We start from the raw sequence: 6,658 nt of genomic DNA, 5'->3' as shown, positions 1-6,658 counted from the left end.
TCTCTCTCTCTCTCTCTCTCTCTCTCTCTCTCTCTCTCTCTCTCTCTGTGGTGGGGAGGGGGCCAGGCTGGTAAGGCTTCATTCCCCTCCCAGCTGTACTTCTGATTAGACAGACTGCAATTCTAGGACCAGACACGTGACTTTTCCCCCTCTTCTTTGTTCCTTCCTCTCACAGACCACTCACTGCTTTTCATCTCCCTTCAATGTTTTTTTTCCTTCCTGCATTAGAATGTAAGCTCTGCAGGGACTATCTTTCTTTCTACAGTCCCCTCCTACCCCAACCCCCTTTCGTCATGACCCCAGGGCTTAGCACTGTGCCAGGAACTTAGTAGGCACAGAAAAAAATGCTCGTTGACAACTTGAATTTGTATCTCCAGCATTTAGCACAGTGTTCAGCACATTGTAAACATTTAAGAAAAGATTATTACCTGACATTACCTTTCCCCCTACTCCTCTCCACTCCTGGGGCAGAAAATGAAGACTTACAAGAATAAGCCTGAGAGGGGAGTTGCCAGACATCTAATTTCTAACTGCCTTATTTATGTCAGTTGCCTTTCTCTTTCTTTCTTTCTTTTTTTTTTTCATTTAAAAATTTTAATAGTATTTTATTTTTCCGCAGTCACATGTCAAGAAAATTTTTAGCATTTATTTTTATAAGATTTTGAGTTCCAAATTTTTCTCCCTCCCTCCTCTCCTCTCTTCTGAAAATGGTAGGCAATTTGATATCGTTTATACATGTGCTATCATGTAAAAATATTTCCATACTGGTCACAGTTGTGAAAGAAAAAAAAACAGATTAAAAAACCACAAGAAAGAATAAAGTAAGTAAAAAAAATGCCTCAATCTTCATCAGTTCTTTATCTGGATATGGATAAAATTTTCCTTCATGAGTCCTTTGTACTTGTCTTGGATCATTGTGTTGCTGAGAAGAGTTGAGTCATTCATAGTTGATCATTACACATTTGCTGATACTGTGGACAATATTTCCCTGGTTCTGCTCATTTCACTTTGCATCAGCTAATACAAGTCTTCCCAGGATTTTCTGAAATCTGCCTGTTCATCATTTCTTACTGCACAATAATATTCCATTACATTTACATACCACAATTTGTTCAGCCATTCCGCAATTGATAGGCTTCCCTTCAATTTTCAATATTTTGCTACCAAAAAAAAGGCGACTATAAATATTTTTGCACATGTAGGTGCTTTCTTTTTTTTATGATCTCTTTGGGATACAGATCTAGTAGTGGTATTATTGGATCAAAGGGGATGCACAGTTTGATTGCTCTTTGGGCATAGTTCCAAATTGTTCTCCAGAATGGTTGGATCAGTTCACAACTCCACCAACAATGCATCAGCATTCCAGTTTTCCTACATCCTCTCCAATATTTATCATTTTCTTTTTTTTGTCATATTAGCCAATCTGATAGGTGTGAGATGGTAACTCAGAGTTGTTTTAATTTACATTTCACTAATAAAAAGTGATTTAGAGCACTTCTTCATATGCTCATAGATATCTTTGATATCTTCATCTGAAAACTGCCTGTTCATATCTTTTGACAATTTCTCAATTGGGGAATGACTTGTATTGTCATAAATTTAATTTGGTTCTCTATATATTTGAGGAATGAGGACTTTATCAGAGATACTTGCTATACAGATTGTTTCCCAGCTTTCTATTTTCCTTCTAATCTTGGTTGCATTGGTTTTGTATGTACAAAAGCTTTTTTAATTTAATATAATCAAAATTATCTATTTTACATTTTTTAATGCTCTATCTCTTGTTTGGTCATGAATTCTTTCCTTCCCCATAGGTCTAACAGATAGACTATTCCTTGCTCTTCTAATTGTCGCCTTTTATGTCTAAATCATTTGCCCATTTTGACCCTATCTTGGTATATGGTGCGAGATGTTGGTCTATACCTAGTTTGTGTCCTATTGTTTTCCAGTTTTCCTAGCAGTTTTTGTCAAATATTGAGTTCTTATCCCAAAAGCTAACTCTTGGGTTTATCAAACACTAATTTGTTATGGTCACTGATGACTATATCTTATGTACCTAATCTATTTCACTGACCCACTACTCTATTTCTTAGCCAGTACCAGATAGTTTTGGTGATTCCTGCTTTATAATAAAGTTTGAGATCTGGTATTGCTAGGCCACCATACTTCGTATTTTTTTTTCACTAATTGCCTTGATATTCTTGACCTTTGGTCCTTCCAGATGAATTTTGTTGGTATTTCTCTTAGCTCTATAGAATATTTTTTCGTAGTTTGATTGGTATGGCATTGAATAGGTAAATTAGTTTAGGCAGAATGGTCATTTTTATTATATTGGCTCAACCTACCCATGAAAAATTGATATTTTCCCAATTGTTTAGATCTGACTTTATTTGTGTTAAAAAGTGTTTTATAATTGTGTTCATATAGTCCCTAGGCTTGTCTTGGCAGGAGACTCTTAATTATTTTATATTATCTACAGTTATTTTAAATAGAATTTCTCTTTCTATCTCTTGCTGCTGGGCTTTTTTGGTCATGGAAAGAAATATTGATGATTTATATGGGTTTATCTTATATTCTGCAACATTGCTAAAGTTGTTAATTATTTCAAGTAATTTTGTTTCTCTTTCTTTTTATGTGCATTGGTCAGGCAACAAAGATCCAGAGAATGAATATTCCAAGTAGATTTGAAAATTCCTGAATTCAGTTGTTTGAATACTAGCCTCCTAGAGGGAAGAAGAATAGTGGCTATAGCTGACTGTAGTTGAAGTACCAAAATCATGGCATGGCAGGGCTTCGAATGTTAGCAAGAGATTTGGACCTTGCTAACATGAGTTGCTCAGTAGGTACAAGTCTGTGATGAATGAGAAGTTATTTCTGTCTAGCAATCCTCAAAAAAATGTCCTCACTATCACAAGATAATTGATAGTGCTATATGTTTCTACATCACATGTTCCTATGAACCCTTGCTGTCATATGCCTATTCTGTGGTGGGTGTAATAAAGGCTGTCCCAAGCTTGTTACATTTTTTATATATTATGTGGGATGGGAGCAATATCCTAATGCTGTGCCTCACAAACCCCTATGGTGGGGTCTTAGATTAACTGACAACCAACCTAAGTTTCCCTCTTTTCAACCTTCTATCCATTGCTCTGGTTCTACCTTATGGAACCAATCAAAACATGTCTAATCTCTTAAAACAATACTTCAAATTCTTGAAGACAGCTATCATGTTACCCACTTCCTAAATAATATTTTCTTCTTTAGGCTAAACATCCTCAATTCTTTCAATTTATACTCTCAAGAGAGCTTATGGTTAGTATTTAAGGATTCTTTACTGACCTGTAGAATTCGCCTTGTTTTTTATTCAATGGAGCAAATAAAGACATTACTCTGTTAAGAAGAAAAGGTTGTACTTTACCATTGAATTAGTAAAGAAACTGTTATGGGAAAAATATCTCCTCTCTTTGTTCATATGGTTGGTTACTGCTGCCAAAATATATTTACCACAACACAGAGATTATAGAGATAAAATCCTAAGTTTTATTATTATACTCAAGCATAGGTTGAGGCCGCAGAGATAACCTGAACCCTGGTTAGGACTCTGATAAGGTTTGTTATAGGCACATTTATGTTAGAATGACAAAGAAATATTTCATTTACATATTGTAATCTTGAATATTCCTCTTATCCCATAAAAGTTAAAGAAAATTTAGGTTCATAATCCTGTTCTTCCTTCAATGTCAAAAAGTTGAACAAACTTAAACAGAGGCATAACCTCATACATCCCTTAAGGAAATAAACTTCATCAAATAAACACTATGTAAACTGAGTCAAGTTATAGATTAAACTAAATTTAGAAGGCCCACAAATAGGCTAATTGAGGAAGACTTACATATCACCAAGGAGTCTGGGGATAGTTGAGATTCCTCCTCTGACTTCTTATCTAAGGAATGTTTAAGACTTTAAGTAAATTTTCATTTTTGGTCTGTAGGAATAAAAGGATATCAAAAATTCACATAATAAAACATATGGGAGTCTAGTCACTAGATCAATGTTCTGTCTATCCACCAGATTCAGTGAATTAAAAAAACAATGTATTTCCATATAATTTTCTTTTTAATTTTATGCATTTTATGTTATGCATTATTAGCAAAAATCTATTTTCTTCCTTCTTACCTCCCCCCATCCAAATGGGGAAGAAAGAAAGAAAAAAAGAAAGAAAGAAAGAAAGAAAGAAAGAAAGAAAGAAAGAAAGAAAACAAGATCCTTATAAAAGATATGCTTAGTTTAGCAAAACAAATCCCCACATTGGTCATATCCAAAAAACATATGTCTCATTTTGAACTTTTTGTCCATCACTTGTCCTTTCTGGTCAGGGGCTGAGTAGCATGTTTTATCATCAGGTCTCTGGGACTGTGATTAGTCATTTCCTCTATCCAAGTTCTTAAATTTTCCAAAGTTACTTATTCTTTACTATATCGCTGTTCTTGTATAAATTGTTCTCCTGATTCTATTCACCTCACTCTATAACAGTTTATTTAAATTTTCCCAAGTTTCTCTCAAACAATCCCTTCTGTCATTTCTTATAGCACAATTGTATTCCATTGTGTTCATAAATGGCAATTTGTTCAGCCATTCTTCAACTGGTAGACATTTCCTTAGTTTCTAGTTCTTTTCCACCACAGAAACAATATTTTTCTACATAGAAAACCTTTCCTTCTTTCTTTGATCTCTTTGAAGGAACAGAACTACTAGTGGTATTGCCTGGGTCTAAGGAGTAAGGACAGTTTAGCATATTTTTTGTTTTGTTTGTTTTTGGCATAGTTCAAAGTTTGCCTACTAATTGATTACACATCTATCATAGGATCAAAGATCTGGATCAAATAACTGAAAGAAATCTAGGAATTATCTAATCTAATCCCATCTTTTTTTTTCTTTTTTACAGATGAGGAAACTGAGACCCAGAGAGTAAGCAACCTACCGAATGTCGCACAGTTCATAAATGACTTCAGGTGAGAACGCTGCTCTTGAGGGAAGCATTTCTTCAATATGCTTAAAATCATCAGACATTTGTCTTGGCAATGAACTAAAAACAATTAATTCAGTTTAAAAGGGTTTATTAAGCAACTACTACATACCATGCCACAGTCCTAGTGTTGGTGATACAAATGTTTTAGGCCTGGCATGAGGAGAAGTCTAAGGTCCCAGTGAGACCTGTGCAACAGACTTCCATGCAGGGCTGAAAGACAGAAAAAGAAAGAGGTGAAACTGCAGAGAGATGGGAATGGTGCTGTCCAAGAATGCAGCAGTGAGTTGTGGTGTACTAGAGACCCACAAAGTAAGGACAGGAATTCCTGAGGTGATCAGGTGGGGAGATGAACTGAAGCAGATTAATTTTGAAGTTTATGACCCACTGGGAAAGGTCTGGGATAATTGTTTATGGATCCTGTGGGTCTTGTTGTTTAGTCATTTCCAGTCATGTCTGACTCTTCGTGACCCCATTTGGAGTTTTCTTGGCAGAGATGCTATAGTGGTTTACCATATCCTTCTTCAGCTAATTTTACATATGAGAAAATTGAGTCAAACAGAGTTAAGTGATGCCCAGGGTCACACAGCTAGTAAGTGTCTGAAGCTAGATTTGAACTCAGGAAGATGAGGCTTCCTGAATCCAGGCCCAGCACTCTATCCACAGTGTTACTTAACTCCCCCTCATGTATTACATTAGATCAAGATCAGGCTGTGATCTTTCAAAGATCATATGGGTGTGCAAGGTTAATCAATCAATCAACAAATATTAAGTACCTACTATATGCTAGTTACCATAAGGGTACAAGTAAAAAGAATCAAAGTCATGAGAAACTTACATAATGTAGAGGTTCTCAAACTTATTTGGCATAATACCCCTTTTTCAAAAAAAAAAAATTTACTCACCACCCCCTTGGATCATTCCAGCACCCCCCAGGGGGTGATATGACTCACTGTGGGAACCTATGTCAGCTACACTGATTTTTTAAGGCAAAAAAAAATGTAATTTAAGTTACATCGATGTTTCAAGGTCTAGGCTGTAATTTGGCAGCAGTCCTAACTTTACTGGAATTGATTTAAAGGTCTATTTGTTGTTTCTGTTAAAGAGATATCCTTTTTTGTTTATTTATTTGTTTTGTTCTGTTTTGAATGTGCAAAGTCCAATTCTGATGCCTCATTTTGGCATGGGAGTGACTCTGATTCTTGAAATATATGCCAGTAGACAAAATTGCTAGCAGGTTTTTACCTGTTGGAAGGGCTTTGATTATGGTCCTGCCAACAGACTGTGTTTACTTCCCAAGAAATAGGCTAGATAAGTAGAGAGGCTAATCACAAGTTTTGGCCAGGAAGTAAGAATATTTTTTGGCCGTGACAACAAATGAAACAAATAAAACTACAAGATAACCATAGTTCATAGGCAGCTCCCTTTATCGTCAGTGGTAATATTAGTGAGAATAGGGGGAAAGGAAATAAAGTGCTAAGAATCACATTGTTTTTTAGACTATTTGTAAACATTAGCTAGTGGTACTCTAACATTCTTGTTTAGTAAACCACAAGTGAAGATACTGTTGGAAACTGAATTATTTCACCCATTTATCTAGCTTAACACCAGAGCATCTTAAATCTGGTTCGG

The sequence above is a fragment of the Vombatus ursinus genome, unplaced genomic scaffold (assembly GCF_900497805.2).
Source record: "Vombatus ursinus unplaced genomic scaffold, bare-nosed wombat genome assembly UNPS02014821.1, whole genome shotgun sequence".
Classification (NCBI taxonomy): Eukaryota; Metazoa; Chordata; class Mammalia; order Diprotodontia; family Vombatidae; genus Vombatus; species Vombatus ursinus.
The sequence above is the reverse complement of the archived record's forward strand: the minus strand, read 5'-3'. Positions refer to the sequence as shown.